Consider the following 17,442-nt stretch of genomic DNA (forward strand, 5'->3'; position numbering starts at 1 on the left):
GTATAAACACAGAGTAAGCTGAGTGAAGGAAGAGTGTTGTTCAACCAACTTGGTGAGCCATGGTTTATAGTTTATTGTGCCAGAGTCTTGCAGAAGTTAAGCTACACTTCAGGTAACACAGATTAATTTTGTATTTATATGAATCCAAGAGATGAAACTGGAACAAATGGATTTTTGCCTGCTTCCAATATATAACAACAACAACAACAAATATCTGTATTTGTGTTATATATATTGTGTGTATGTACATATGTATGTATGAGATATATATATATATATATAGTTTATAATGCATAATTATTGCTGTTTATTTGCTTTATTATAGTATTAAGGACACCAGGCTTTTCTCAGAGGCATCCTAAGGTGTAATACTTGTTAATCAGTTCATTTCTTTTTTTTTATTTAAATTTTTCTTTAATTTATGTTCTTATTTTATTTTTGAGAGAAAGAGAGAGAAAGAGTGTGTGAGCAGGGGAGGGGCAGAGAGAGGGGGAGACACAGAATCTGAAGCAGGCTCCAGGCTCTGAGCTGTCAGCACAGAGCCTGATGCGGTGCTTGAACCCACAAACTGTGAGATCATGACCTGAGCCGAAGTCAGACATTTAACTGACTGAGCCACCCAGGCACCCCTAATCAATTCATTTCTAAGGGAGTTATAGATTAATTGGACCTAGCTCTCTAAGTAAAAGAAGTAAATCTCCAGTTTTAAACAATGACACATGCATGAAATAATCTATTTTGACGGATAGTTCTCCTGAGAATATTGCAAACTCAAAGTCTTTTGTGTAGAGGTTAGTTAACTTTCTTATGTACAATGTAAAGCCAGAAGACATTATCAAATATGCCTTTGTTCCATAGTTTCTGCTTTTCCTCCCTCCAGTTTCTTTTTGTTTGTTTGTTTTATTTTGAGACAGACAGAGAGAGAGAGAGAGAGAGAGAGAGAGAGAGAGCATGAGCAAGGGAGGGGCAGAGGGAGAGGGAGAGAGAGAATCACAAGCAGACTCCATACTGTCAGTACATGGAGCCCAATGTGGGGCTCAATCTCACGAACCATGAGACCATGACCTGAACCGAAATCGAGAGTCAGATGCTTAGCTGACTGAGTCACCCAGGTGCCCCCTTCCCTCCAGTTTCATCATCTATGTAGGAGCTTTTCAAATCTGACAGTAAAACAGACTTATTCAAAATTTAAATGGTAAGATACAGATGCCCTGAGATCAACACTTTAGCGATCGATGGCTTAAGATGCTGTCCAGGAAACTAGGGGAGAAAGTGAATTCTGTGATCAAATATGTGTGAGAAAATTTGAAGGGGGAATTAAATATTTATTTTGATTTCTTATATAAATATTAATTGTCATTTTCATGATAAATAATTTTTGAATTTTTAATGGGTCTAATACAGCATCTTCCCCCAACCCCAGAATGCCTATAGATATATTGAAAATATTTATCAGGGTTTTCATTAATTCTATGGCCACTAGTAATACAGAGTCTTCCCTGTTTTTCTCTTTGAGGAAACATTTACCTAATCACAGAACCCAATTATTTTCACCGGCCACAAACCTTTTAAGTGCTTAGATAAAGTTCTGTTATATTTCCTCTATTACCTACTAGGGCATTATATTCAATGTCTTGAGAGACATGATGAGATTCATTTAATCTATCCATGACTCAAAAACATTTCTAGTCTGTGTTTTTTGTTAGCTGCAGTGTTGTTAGCAGGCTAAGTACATGTATTAAGGCAATTTCAGTAAATATAAATTTTCAACATATATAGCATCTGGTATTTAGACATAAACAGATGGCTCAAGTACAGATGTTTTCAGATATTGGCTACTATTCTATTGTAGATCATAAATCATGGTTACACTAAAGACTCTTAAGCTAAAGAAGATGGATGTAAAGTTTTCTTACCAATCAGGAAGGACTTTAATGGCAAGTAAAAAAAAAAAAAAAAAAAAAGAAAAAGGGAAAACAAAAACAGCTAAATCTCTATTTATTTAACTAGCTAGTTTTCTGATACCGTTTGATTACACTCAAAAGCTGTATAAAGGACAAATTAGCAAATCAAATACATCCTTACAATAGATAATGAGGGTACGCATAATAAACTTAACTAATATTTATTCTAACCTTTCGATATGCCAGTCATATTTTTTCTAAGTTACAGAAACAGATCCATAGATCTATATTCCAGAGTTAACTGTGCTGTAAAGAGATGGACTATATAATGTGACTTCCAAAAAAAAGGCTTATAAATCATAATTTGCGTGTTTCATTAAATGCCTATGTGACTGCCCTTATAGAAATCAGAACAAAGGATGGATGATTGGATGGCAGAGATTCTCTGATGGTAGACAAACACTGGCATAGGAATGTCTTAAAGTTCTGTGAAGACCTCCGGTTTTACAAGGGATTCAAACATGATTTAGATGACATTATTTTTCAATTTTCAGAGCATCTTTATGAACTTAGTGTTTTCCCCCATCTCACATTTCTAACCATTATAACCTCAAATATTTTAATGACACTTAAAGGATCTGGTAACACCAGATCTTTGACATTCATAAGGTATGTTTCCAAAGGTTTTGATGAATATGAGGTCAAAGAGGGCACTCTAGGACTTTGGCAAAAATCATGCCTGCAGGCTTAGTGCCAGAACCTCCTTAGCAATTCCTTTACTTACTTCACAAGCATTCGCACTTCTACGAACTTATTATACCCACCACACTACAAAAGTTTTCATTGCAATGCATATTCTGGGCAGTAGGTGTGATTTAAAGATCAGCTGCCTAAACTCTCAGTAAGCTTATGCCTGCATTACTAAGTTCACAAATTTTGGAAATACAAAGTTGGTGAAACTACAAATTTGTGGGGGGCTGGGAAGAAAGCTCTCAAGCATAGTTGATATAAGTGGCAAACTAGCAGCTACTGGTTCAAAACAAGGTCACAGGAAAGTTTCCTTGGAATTCATAATAACTTAAAATCATTCACTTGGAGGTTTTGAATAAATATCTATATTCCTGGTATCTTGTGAAAAACTTCTGGACACACGGGTATGTTTTCCTATGGTTTGAAATAAGTAATCTTTGCCCCCTTTAGTGTGACATTTATTGTCCTTTCACCCATTTAACCCACCTGTTACTGTAATACCTGACCCAGGTCAGTCATTTGGTGACCTGCTTGTCTCCGTGAGTGTCTAAGGGTAGTGACTAACTGTGTTCTCATTATTACATTAGGTGCATCTCCACCCTCAGGTCTGTCCCCGGTCTTGGCCCAACATATGTGGCATTCTCATTATAAACTCATTTTCTCTTCCTTCTCTTCTCAACTATTGTCTCATGTTGAACCAGTCTATAAATTATAATCTTACCAAAAGGGGCATGCTACTTCTGATGTTAAAGTGCACACCAGTGATAGTCACAGTACTTTTTAACATATTACGGTTGAACTACTTACTTCTCTTTTCTCATTGTTCATACACCATTGACCACTTCCACTAAAGGGGAGCTGACAGAATACAGAGTATTGCCCTAATAGGTTATTTTTATTTATTTTGCTTTAGTTCATAGAAATTCTTATGTTTCCTACAGCAAGAAATCTCAACATGAAGATATGATTTCACTGGTGTAGCAATTAAAAGGCATAAATGGAAAATTGGCATCTAGCTGAGTAGACTGGCTCCAACATTAAACATATCATGCTGCCTAATATGAAATGTCTGTATCAGAGAAGGAGGTAATTAATTCATCAACACAATAGGCTAGAAGAAAACCCATTGTGTTAATTGACCTCATAAATGAAAATCAATGCCTTCTTATTCCCTACCACATCCTTGGACCCATGATCTTCATGTTGATGAAATAACAAATACCTTCACATGCATTGCTGCACACCACACACAGAGCAGTACTTTCATTACTTATTACCTCAAACAGACACAGAATCCTTCCCTGAACTGCACATCTTGAAAACCATCTTTCTGAGAAACAAAAATAAAAAACCCAACATTTCAGGAAAAAAAAAAAAGTGGAGACTGTGAGCTTAACCCACAGATTCCAAACATTCTGTGTTAGAACTTGATGCCATTATTTCTTACATCCTCTCTTTCCTCATACAGATCAATGTCTTTAAGCAGCTCTTTCACATGCACATTCATGCTTATTTTATTAGTTAGATATAAATCCCTGGTGGGAAAAAAAGTAGCAGGACCAGGTAAACTGTGAGAAATTCATTTTTCCTGAGTAATACTGAGATCCCATATAGTAGGTATGTGGGTACGCTGGCCTTCAGCAAATATTTTCAGGAGGTGACTATTTATCTATCTATTGATCTATCAATTGATTGATGTATACGTACCAACTAGCTGTATCTCTGTGGGGAAATTCATGTCTGGCCTTCAACACAGAAGTATATGGCCAACCATCTATCTATATCTACATATCTATATCTATATCTATATCTATCTATCTATCTATCTATCTATCTATCTATATCATCTATATCTATATCTATCTATATCTCTATTATCTATATCTATATCTGATCTATATCTATCTATGTAATATTTTCCCCCAGAGTAATATCATTATGCAAAGAAAGCGTCTGGTTCTCGAATCAGAAGAGCTAGTCTCTTTGTTTACCTGCCATAGATCTTGGATTGTTTTAAGTTTGAAAGAGGACAAGTTAATGACATTTACAGAGCTATATTAATCAAATAACTATATACAAAAATAAATACCAACATAAATCTCTAATAGTGGATGATAGTAATTAGTATTTAGCTAATACCTTGCTGTATGAGTCCCTTGATTTTTTTTAACACTTGATCCCTATACATACCCCAGATTCCTGCAATCCTCAGACTGAATCAGACTGGTTCTCCCCTGAGCATTTTACCATAGAAGAAATGCATATGACATCTTTTATTGTGCTAAGTTAACTCCCAGCCTAGAGTGAATGAGTTGGTGCTGAGAAAATACTAGCCTCCTGTTTTATCCTAAGTGAGATATAAGAATGAAAGTAAGAATAAGAACAAGAATAAATAATAATAAAAAAATAATTATGAGGTCAGAGTGCCTGCCCTCTGACAGCAATTTTATAAATCTATTACCTGTAATCCTCAAAAGCACTGTCAAGTAAGATTTATATCTTTGGCGAAAGACACATCAAAAGTAATTGCTGGTGTAGAGCACAAGGTCAAATTTGTCACTCTCCAATGCCTGTCTAAAGATTTTCAGTTACACAACTACCTCTCTAGTTTTGGAGACACAAGACTTAACTGAACAGGGAATACTGAAAAAGATGTCATAATCCAGTGGCAGCTAGTAGGAGGCATTTAAGAATGTTCTCATATAGGGGCTCCTGGGTGGCTCAGTGGGTTAAGCGTCTGACTTCGGCTCAAGTCATGATCTCACAATTCGTGAGTTTGAGCCCTGCATTGCTGCTGTCAGGACAGAGCACTCTTTGAATCTTCTGTCTCTCTCCCTCTCTGCCTCTCACTCACTCGTGCTCCCTCTCTCTCAAAATGAACATTAAAAAAAAAAAAGAATGTTCTCATACACATCACTAACTGATCATCCACTTGGACAACACAACAGGCTGGGATAACACATTGTATACCATAAGCAAACCATGAAAATATTTGAAGCAATTGTTTGAATGATTCTGGAATGAAACACACAATTATCTTTTGTAGTAGAATTACGCTAGCTTTTCTAACCGCATTAATAAAGGTTTATTTCTTACTTTTATCAAGTCTAAAGCAATTCAGATAGCCTTTCTTTTTCTTGTAACTTGAATGTAATTGGCAGGGAAGGTAGGAATAGAAGATGCATATTAGTTTTTAGTTGACACAAGTCACTTCCTCTTGTAGTCTATTGGCCAGATCTATTGGCCAGAACCAACCTAATTGCCAGAGAGACTAGAACATTTTGATCTGCATATGAATATTTTGTGTGTTACATACTTCATACCACACTTTGGTTTCTGTTTAGGTGTTTATTTCATGAGAAAATGTCTTTATACCAAATTATGTAAACAACCAGACCGTTTATTATTTTAAAGCTAAAAGCTATTTATTGTCACTAGAGATGCTGTGGTTTGTGCATTTTCCTTACAATTGTGAAACCCAGATCTTACTCGCAGGCTTTATTTTTTCCTAAGTCATCAAACCACTGCAATACAATACAACCATCTGGGATACAATGCAGATCAGGATGGTGGCTATATTGAAACAACAACATAACATGGTATTTCCTGGGATTCTGAATGATAGGGCGTTATCTCCTTATTGTCCATGCAACTACATTATATAAAGCATTCCATTCTTCCACAGAGTTGTTTCTAATAAGATACCTCAGTATTGAAATGTGAGACCTGAGTGGGCATCTGGGTAGCTCAGTCTGTGAAGAGCTTGACTCTTGATTTCAGCTCAGGTCATGATCTCATGGTTTGTGAGTTCGAGCCCCACATCCAGCTTTGTGCTGACAACACGGAATCTGCTTGGGATTCTCTCTCCCTCTCTCTCTCTCTCTCTCTCTGCCCCTCCTGTGTTTGTGCTCCTTCGTTCTCTCTCTCTGTCTGTCTGTCTCTCTGTCTCTCTCTCTCCCCCCCCTTCTAAAGAGAGAAAGAAAGAAAGAAAGAAAGAAAGAAAGAAAGAAAGAAAGAAAGAAAGAAAGAAAGAAAGAAAGAAAGAAAGAAACAGAAAAGAAAAGGAAAGGAAAGAAAAGAAAAGAAAAGAAAAGAAAAGAAAAGAAAAGAGAAGAAAAGAAAATTTCTTAAAAAAAAGAAAAAGAAATGTGAGACCTGAATGACCCAAACTTTTTTGATTAAAAATTCTAATCGGGGCACCTGGGTGGCTCAGTCAGTTAAGTGTTTGACTCTCGATTTCACCTCAGGTTATGATCTCATGGTCATGTGATCAAGCCCTGCATCAGGCTCTGTGCTAGATGTGGAGCCTGCTTGGGATTCTGTCTCTCTCCATGTCCCTTTGTCCCTCCCTCACTCACAATATGTGCATGCACACGCTCTCTCTCTCTCGCTCTCTCTCTCTCTCTCTCAAGAATAAATAAATAAATAATTGTTATCAGGATTGAATTCAGACTCTATGAAACAAATTCAACTATATATTATATATATATGACATAACATCACGTAAGAAGTACAGAAAAAGTATTTCACCTAAGTAATTTTGGGGTAACAGTTTTGCTTGGATACTGTAAGGAAAATGACTAAAAGAACTATACATTACATTGTACTCTAGTTGGTAAGTTAGTTTCCCATATAATGTGTACTGATATTTAGAAACCAATGTGTGTATATACCAGGGTGGAACAAATAAGTAAAATGTAGATAATGGCAGCCAGGTTTCTTACTCTTAGAGAAATAAGCTAGAGAAAGAAAGAGGCAGAAAGAGAGGGGGGAGAGAGAGAGAGGGTGAAAGAACTGGAGTAAGCCTAGAATGAACCATGTGGGGCTAGATGAGAGTTAGAGTTATCTGTATGAACTCTTGTTTTTTTTAAATATATAATATACATATAAGTAGACCAGAAATAAAATATATATATATATATATATATATATATATATATATATATATATATATATATATTAGTATAACCCACCCCACACCCATGTTGGAATTATGCCCAGGAACCCACAAGAGGCCTTAGATTCTAATGACCTCTGAAAAGATCTTCAAATCAGGTCACATTGTGAGTAACTGGGGGTTAGGACCTCAGCATATGAATTGTGAGGGGACATGATTCAGCTCATGACACCTATTCAGGTGCAATACACCATCAAAGATTTTCCCTTATCCTCAGCCTGTGTGTGTGTGTGTGTGTGTGTGCGCGCACGTGTGTGTGTGTGTGTTATTTAGGTTATTTTAAGAGAGGGTGAGTGAGCACAAAGTCAAGCTGGGACAGAATGTATGGTTCTCACATATTCTCCTCCTTAATAGTTGCTTTTAAGAAATTATCAGCCTAAAAACTTAGTTTTAAAAAAAATCTCTGAAAACTTAAAAAATGTATTAAACTGGAAGGCAACAGAAATCTTTCTATGGGAGCATAATTCTGTTTGATTAGCTCTTACCAAGACAAACTTAGCAACAAAAATTTACCACTTTCCATTCTGGCAGTGACTCAGCATACTATCATTTATAATAAAGGCAAATTGCCTACTAATTCCATATATTATACATGGTCATAGAAATCCAAAGGCAAAGTTTGTCTTCCTGTTTCCTTATAATAAAAATTCATTTCCATCTGCGCCCCAGGAAGGCAGAGTTTCCACTGTTTTTTTATGCTAAGTTTTGACAGTACTTATACTAGGAATCAATGGATAAAATAACACAATGCCATATGATCATCATATATCTCACAGATAGAAATATCAATTTTAATGCAATGGAAAGGAAGAACTTTTGAAAATATGCCAAAAAGGAAATACATATATGCAAAAACATATTGGATACTACTGTATTTAAAATATTCTGCACATCTGTTATTAATCTTCCTCTGCTATGCAAAAAATAATTATATTAGCTACTGAAAATCAGGAAAAAATAGATTTAAAATCCTGAGGGGTGTTGTAATATTCCATAAATATTCAGGCCAGCTGGGCCGGTTTCACAGGCTTTGAGAAAGGCAAAACTATATTATAATGCCTACAGTGGGTTTAGTGCTGTTTGCCTGAGAAGTGACCTATTAGTGGGGGGAGTTAAATAAAAGTGCAAACAACAGAGGATATAATCCATTCATAATCCTAAGGCTAGGGTTTATATATGCTAATATTCCCAAGAAACTTGGCAAAGAATCAACAATGTAATAGCTCCCTGCTCCCGAAGTATTTGAGCTATTATAGAATACAGATCTCAGGATCACAGAAATGTCCTTAGTGTAGTTTCTAGAGATAAGTGTCTAATATTAAGAAAAAGAAGATATATTCTGGTGGGAAATCTTAATTTCTGAATTTTTTTTCAATTTTGGAGTGCATGTATGCTGATAGAAATAACCGATAGAAAGTCTATCAAGAAAAGCAACATACAATGTACAGTACTTTTCTAACTCCCAGAATTCCAAGTCCGATTTTACGCTTTTCAAGACACTTATAATGTTAATGATAATATCTTTAAACCCTAAAACCTCTTAAATGTGTAACCTGATCTTTTGTGCACACAGAATGACATGCTGAATGTGTTTTGCAGTATGCAGTTTTGCAGGTGCAAGTTCATTGGGAATTTCTGCTAGCAGAACAAAATTCACAAAATCATGGTTCTACAAATATCCTCAAATTTAAAATTGCCCAATTTAGACTTTTCTCTTTTTCTTTAAGCAGCTTGTTGCTTCTGGGAAGATTATACACCTCATGGATGCCATTTGTAAAGAAGCTTCATAATCATATCTGTCTTCCTTCCTTCTTCCTTGACCAAATTCTAATCAGGCTCTTCTGAGCTCTTTAACAACTATCCATCAAGTTTTGGACTTCTGTGTTCACTTCTGTACTGTCCAATTTTAGCAAAATTCCTGCTAACTTAGTTTAACCAGAATTCTCCACCCTGGAAAGCTAATAGTCCTTGATATATGATCAGATTCCCTATCCTCCAACATCCCCCAGGGGATATCCAAACACCATGGCCTATCTTCAGTGAGAATCCTGTGGGTCTGTTTAGCTAGAATCCCCCCCTTACTCATGATATTTTCTCTTAATTAATTTTCTATCCATTGCACACACACTCCTATTCTTTGGCTATAAATTCCTACTTTTCCTTGCTGTATTCAGTATTGAGCCCAAACTCTCTCCCTCACTGCAAGGCACATTACATTGGTCCCTACACCTATCCTGATAGCTTCCCTAAATAAAGTCTGCCTTATCATCTTTAACAAGTATCATGAATAATTTTTTTCTTTAATACTTCCTCCTTTCCTTCTTTCCTTTCATCTAACCTTCATTCAATCTTTACTTCCATCCTATCTTATTCTTATTTTTCTTTCTTCTTTCCTTTTTTTGTAATAATAAAATAATGTCTATTAAAGGTTTACTATGCATTGCTGTGTGAAACATGTTGTTTTGTTTTGTTTTAGTGATGAAGCATTTCTAAATTTATGTAAAAGATATAGCAGATATAAAGGAAGAAGTCCAAAGCAAAGAGTATATGTAAATTCACAAATTGATCCCCAGGGTATTCATTCAATCTGGCAATAAATGTAAAATTCATAGTTTATTTGTGTACAATTCAGGCTAATTTCAAGGTTAAATGCTTCTCTAGGAAATTAGAATAAATAGCATTCATCAAAATTTATAAATGATTTCCTGTGAAGTTATATTAACTTAGAAACCTAAAGAGGAAAGGGACTTCAGAACTCATCTGTCTAGTCATAACTTCACTAGTCAAAACAAGGAAATCAATCATTTTATGTATTCATAAAGCAATTACTATTTGATGTGCAAGATATAAGGCACAAGGTGTGGTATAAATGTGAAACCACGTGATTACACAGTGGTGATATATCACATTGTATTAAGTGGGGACAATAGAATAAAAACAATGAGGGGCATTTTTTGTAATGTTTATTTATGAGAGAGAACAAGCAAGGGAGGGGCAGAGAGAGAGGGGGATAGAGGATCCAAAGCAGGTTCTGATCTGATAGCAGAGAGACGAACACAGGGCTTGAACTCACAAACCATGATCATGACCTGAGCCAAATTTGGATGCTTAACCAACTGAACCACCCAGACACCACATGAAGGGTGTTTACAACGTAAGACAGTATATGATAATCATCAAATAGTAATAGGAACAATTAAAAGGAAAAGGAGCTCTCTGTGGGTCAAGCTGTCAGGGAAACAGAAGTGAGATTGAATTAGAATTTTAAGAATTGCTAAGCTTTTGTTAATAATCTAAGTTAAAACATATTTTAGGTAAATGAAGAATATTCTTACATTCTTCTGTAAGCTATAAAATACCAAATTACCTGACCTCTCCATCACTACCATCATACATTAGTATGTGCATAATAGTATATTTAAAATTATAATATATGGGTCTCTGCCCCCACCCCTTTCTGACACAGAGCTCTACAAGGCTTGCAAATTCCTGAGGGATAAGAGCACTAGGAGTATCTTCTGTTCTAGTGAGGTAACTGGATGGGCTACAGGGTGGGGCTACCCTCCTTGAAGACCAAGCCATAATTAGAAGTTGGAATAGTCAACTTCCATCACCCTCACTTTTCTGGAGGAGAGTGAGGGGCTAGAAATGAAGTTAATGATCAATTATGTCTACATTATGAGACCTCCATAAACGTATCTGTCTTCATCTGGCTCTTCATTTATCCTTTATCATATCCTTTACTAAACTAGTTAAATGTAAGTAAGTGTTTGCCTGAGTTTTGTGAACTATTCTAACAATTAATTGAACCCAGGGAGAAGGATGTCATGGGAACCTCTGATTTATAGACAACTTGGAGAGAAGTTGTGGGCAATCTGGAGACCTACTATGTGTGATTGATATCTGAAGTGGGGGGCAGGCTTGTGGGACTGAGTCCTTAACCTGTGTGATCTGACAGTATCTCCAAGGTATTGTTGGAATTAAGTTGAAGTGTAGGAAACCCAGCTGCTGTTTCAGGCTTCTCGGGGTGGGGGACACACACCTGGCACCAGAAATGTTGTGAATATGCCAGTAGTGTGAGAGTAAATGAGAAACATGGAAGAAGAACTGGTTTTCTCTAGTGTGGTATACAAATTAAGGATATCTTCCCCTATTATTCAGCTCTCCCTAAAGCCAAACAAACTAAAACAAAGCTATTTTGCCCTCATTTATTCATCATCTCTCTCATCTTATCTCAATGAATTGCTTTTCCGAAACAATCTAGAGTGTTTATGTTCTGCCACATTTTTCTGTGAGTATTCATGTAGTTTATTTATTAACTATTACTACTATTAATAGTTATAGTATTAGTAATACTAATTACTAACAGTAATAGTAATAGTAATACTATCACTACTGTATTCATGTAGTTTATTTGTTATTGTACCTTTGATTGCATCAAGGTATGCTACACAATAAGAAAATGAACCTTCATAGTATTAAACATATGCTGCACTTTTATAGAATATATGTAAATTTTTATTTCATTAATTTGAGAAGAATTCTCTACCTGTGATTTTTTCCTTTCTTTAAATATCCTTTTATTTTAAGCAACAGTGTAAAATATTCTTTTATCTAATGATGACTTTAAGAATAGAATGTCACTAAACAAAAATTCACTGTCATAGAGCAGGCCAGTATTTTTTTTAATATAGATTGTATATTTATAGTTTCTTGTCACCACAGAAATCTATATTGGACAAGTACCAAGTGTGTAATAAATACCCGACAAACAAAACTAAATATCTCTTAATAAAAAACTCATCAAATAAATGTCAAAAAAGCTGTTTTTTGGGGTTTTTTTTGTTTTTTTTTTTTTGCCAGTGACTACTTATTTGTTGAATAATTAAGTAAAACCACTTCACCAAATAGTGGGGGTTACAATTAAAGTTCACTATCTGCAAAGTGGAACTGCCATATTTCTTTGGCTCCACATTTTGATTTCTTTCAGTTCTGTAATCAGAGACCCAAACTGTCATCTGCAGTCTCTCAATCACTCCCATTTACATCCCCACACTTCACCTTGAAGCCAAATTTAATAACTAAGCTTTAAAATCTGAAAGCTGGGGCAGGCCTTATCTTTAGCAACATGAATAATGTCACAATTTTCAAAAAAGAAAATGCCCTCAACTCATACAGCAAGATTAAATTATATATTTACTCTGGGTTCTGGGCATAGAAAATGTCAATGGGCTATTCCAAATCATCTTTATTAGCCATGATATAAAGATGTCATCAGGTATCATGTATTATTGATGTCTTTATTGTTTTCTTTTCATACTATGATCAATAACAGGAGTATAAAATTTCCTGCCAGTTACTTGGTCATCTTGTAGCCTTATGGGATAACATAGAAAACTCAAGAAGATTTGCAGTTGAAACATTATTTACAGGAATGCATCCGTTAGATGCTGAGCTAATACAGTACTCATCTTGATTTACTAATGAGGTAAAGTCAGTGAAAGAGTAATAGCAAATATGCACTCAGAGTATATTTCCATCGCTTTCCTTTTCCCTTGGCTCATCATTTTATTACTGAATTGGATGGCAAAAACTAAATAGCCTTTGAGCCCACATCAGCAATTCTATAGCTATTCAAAATATATGTTGTCTTGCTATTATTTTATTTTAGATCGTAACCTTTTTTAGTTTCTGAAATAAATTTGAGATTATCTCAGTGTTGATCATTCAAAGTAGGTGAATTTTCCCTACTTTGAAAGAACAGAGTGTCCTAGAAACATAAGGGTCAAATCACAGAGCACACAGATAAACAAGAGTTTCCCAGGCCAGTCATAATTTATTACTTTGAAAAGTATTGTGTCTTATTAAGACTCCTTTAGTTACCTATTAGAGAACATAGTGAAGCTGGCTTAAACCAAAACCACAAGAGTTATTAGATTAGCAGAGAGCTACTTTCTGGAATATAAGGGCAGGAATGAGTCTTTCCTCCAGATAGATGTAAAGTAATCAGAAACATTGGAGGTATTTTCTCTCTGCTTTTTGACTTCTTTCTTTTTTCTTTCTACACATTATGATTGCACTATTATGCTTCTTGGTGATCCTAACAAAATGTTGCCAGTACAACACTCCTGAGTTTATATACTGTGTGTATATATATATATTCATAAACCTTGGATTATGAGTAACTTGTTCTGTGACTGTTCTGCAAGATGAGCAAACATTTCTAAGAAAATTTAACTTGATAAATGAACAATGTCTTGCAATCTGAGTAGTATGTGACAACGAATGTCACATGATCACAACTGAGTCAATGGTTCTTGAAATTCTCTTTGATATACAAGTGCTATGGATTACAAGCATGTTTCCGGAATGAATTATGCTCGCATACCAAGGTTTTACTGTATATATACTGTATAAATACAGTATATATGCAGTATACACACACACACACACACACACACACGCACATATATGTATAATATAAATATGCCTTAGTGCCAAACATACAGAAACCAACTAGCTGATTTCTTACCTGTGTTTGAATGTTGCAATACAAGTGCTCTCTATTATGAATATATCTGCCTTTTCAAAATCATCAGGTTTAACTTATTTGAAAGTAACTTATTTGGCATTTTTGCATTTATGATATTCAGGGATTTGGTATTTTGATTCATGTAACTTTTAAAAAAAATTTTAATGAGTATTTTTGAGAGAGACAGAGATAGAGCATGAATTGGGGAGGGGCAGAGAGAGAGGGAGACACCGAATCTGAAACAGGCTCCAGGGTCTGAGCTGTCAGCACAGATCCCTACACAGGGTTCAAACTCACGGACTGTGAGATCATGACCTGAGCTGAAGTCAGATGCCCAACCGACTGAGCCACTCAAGCGTCCCGATTCATGTAACTTTTAAATAGTAAAATAATTGTAAAGAAAATGAGACAAATACTTGAATTGTTACTAGTTTGTTGGGCAATGTACTTGAATAATGTGTATTTAATATGCCTACATTTCTGTGTGTATGGAGTTTATATTGGTGAGAATGTAAGACCCATTAATTTCTCCAGAAATAGTATTAAAATATTCTTTGTTAACATGATGTTTGTTATATTGACTACTATGTAACTAAAATGAGTACAACTCTGTGCATTTGATTAAAGATATAATCTTTATATCTTTATAAACTAGCACAGTTCATATAGTTTTTAAATAATGTGTAGTAAAAACTTTTGGAGTCTCAAGTCCTATACACAGAAGAGTGTTACACATTCTTCTATTGATCCACAAACTCTCTTGAATTAGTGTATGTTTAATTATTACAACAATAGAAATCATGAATTATAGCTATAAACTGGTTGATGTTTTAGCATTTACTAATTTAAAATCTGCTTGGGTTGTTCAGTATAAATCTTAATATAGAGAAAGTCAGACTTCAAGATCTGTCAAAAAAAAAGTTCAAGTTCTTTCACAGTTAAAATGCTACTTTAATTATTGTGAAGAAAATAAGACACATGTGCAGAAAGCCCGTAGAAGAACCGAAGCATTCACCTCTAGCTGATCTCTAGTCTCAATGCAAGTGGTAAATGAAGACTAAGGCAGAATTTTATTTTCTTAAAATTTTTTTAATGTCTATTTATTTTTGAGAGAGAGAGACAGAGTGTGAGTGGGTAAGGGACAGAAAGAGAGGGAGACACAGAATGTGAAGCAGGCTCCAGTCTCTGAGCTATCAGCACAGGACTCAACACGGGGCTCAAACCCACAGGCCATGACATCATGACCTGAGCAGAAGTTGGATGCTTAACCTACTGAGCCATGCAGATGCCTCTAAGGCAGAGTTTAATGAGCATGGCTAAGTGTTGAAGGAGTGTCCCAACATAGAGCCAATCTGCAAAAACTCTTACCTTTGCTTTCATTTATTTTGCAATAGGTATTCAAAGAAATCTCTGTCAAACTTTTTGTGTATGTGTTCTCTCTCTCTTTTACTCTCTGTCTCAGCTCTTCAAGTACAAGAAAAGATCTGTGAAAACACAGGCTGAACACAAAACTAAAGGAATAGATACTTCAGAGACCATGCATTGAAATGAACACAGACTTTACAAAAATACTTTATGAAATTGGGACACTTGGGTGGCTCAGTCAGTTGAGAATCCAACTTTGGCTCAGGTCATGATCTCACAGTTGTGGGTTCGAGCCCCACATCAGGCTCTGCATTGACAGTTCAAAGCCTGTAACCTGCTTCACATTCTGTGTCTCTCTGCCCCCCACCCACTTGTGCACGTGCTCGCTCTGAAAAATAAATACATAAACATTAAAAAAATTCTTTATGAAAATTACTTAACAAGGAAACAGCCATAGCCTACAGCAAACAACAAAACAAACACTGAAGAAGAGGAGAATATGATTTCTAGAGTCTCCATATTAAAATACTCAAATTTCTAGTTTAAACAAAAAATATGAATAATGAAGAATGAAGAATATATGGCCCATATACAGAAGAAACTGTTCCTGAAGGAAGATAGATCAGAATTATTATACAAAAACGTTAAATCAATGTCTTAAATATGTTCAAAGAGCTAAGGAGATCCTAGATAAAGATGTATAGGCAACCAGAAGGAAAATGTATGATCAAATAGAGAACATCAATAAAGAGAAAGCAAACCAAATAGAATTTCTGGGCCTTAAAAATTTGACAAATGAAATTCACTACTAGAGGATTTCAATAGCCAATGTGAGCAGACAGAAGAAAGAATCAGTGACTTGATGATGGTGAATTGAAATTATCTGGTCTTGGGAACAGAAAGAAAATATAAAAATGATGAATAAAGACTTGTGAGATACTGTTAGTGAACCAAGAGTAGCATAATCACAATCCCAGAAGGAAAGAAGAGAAAGAGTAGGGTAGAAAGAATATTCCAAGAAATGACTAAGATATGATCAAAGACATGTATCTATTCTTTCAGGAAGCTAAATGAAATCCAAAAAGGATAAATACAAAGAGATCCATGCCAAGGTACATTATAATCAAATTATTGACGGTCAAGGACAAAAGAAGAAGCAGTGTGAGAACAGTGACTCATCATGTACTGGGGTGGGGGATGGGGCGTGGGGGTGGGTGGAATCCTTAATAAGATTAATTGCAGATTTCTCATCAGAAGCCATGGAGGCTAGGAAGGAGTGGGATGGAATGTTTAAAGTGTTGAAAGAAAAGTAGGAAAAAAGAACTGTCAAGAATTCTGTATGTGGCCAAACTATCCTTCAAAAATGAAGATGAAATTAAGACATCCAGATTAAAGAAAAAAAAAAAAAAGCTAAAGGAATTCCTTGCAAGTAGTCCTGTCCTACAAGAAATGCTAAAGTTTGTCCTTCAGACTTAAACGAAAGGATAATAGACAGTAATTTGAAGCCATATAAAGAAATAAAGAACTCTGGTAAATGTAACTACATAATAAATATAAAGGCTGGTATTATTGTGTTTTTGGTTTGTAACTGTTTTCTTTATTTTCTACATAATGTAAATGATAAATACATAAACTAATGTTATAAATCTATGATAATGTGAAAGTAATATATAAAGATTTAATTTGTGACAGCAACAGCATAAAGAGGTATGTGCACAAGGTCATGGGTAAATATTAAATACATATTACCAAGTTCAAGAAGGCAATCTGAAAAGCCTTCTGTATGACTCCAAATATATGACATCTTGGAAAAGGCAAAACTATTGAGACAAGAAAAAGGATCAGTGGTTGCTAGGTGTTAGGGAGGAGAGAAGGATAAATTAGTGGAGCATAAAACATTTTTATGCAGTGGAACTACTCTGTACAATATTATA

At 35.2% G+C, this 17,442-nt stretch overlaps 1 long non-coding RNA gene across 3 annotated transcripts in view; it reads left to right on the forward strand.

Moving 5' to 3' along the window:
- Positions 1-17,442, forward strand: part of LOC106982282 (uncharacterized) — a 458,722-nt gene that overhangs the window by 87,056 nt on the left and 354,224 nt on the right. The gene's annotated exons all lie outside the window — the stretch shown is intronic.

Source organism: Acinonyx jubatus, chromosome A1 (genome assembly GCF_027475565.1).
Source record: "Acinonyx jubatus isolate Ajub_Pintada_27869175 chromosome A1, VMU_Ajub_asm_v1.0, whole genome shotgun sequence".
Classification (NCBI taxonomy): domain Eukaryota; kingdom Metazoa; phylum Chordata; class Mammalia; order Carnivora; family Felidae; genus Acinonyx; species Acinonyx jubatus.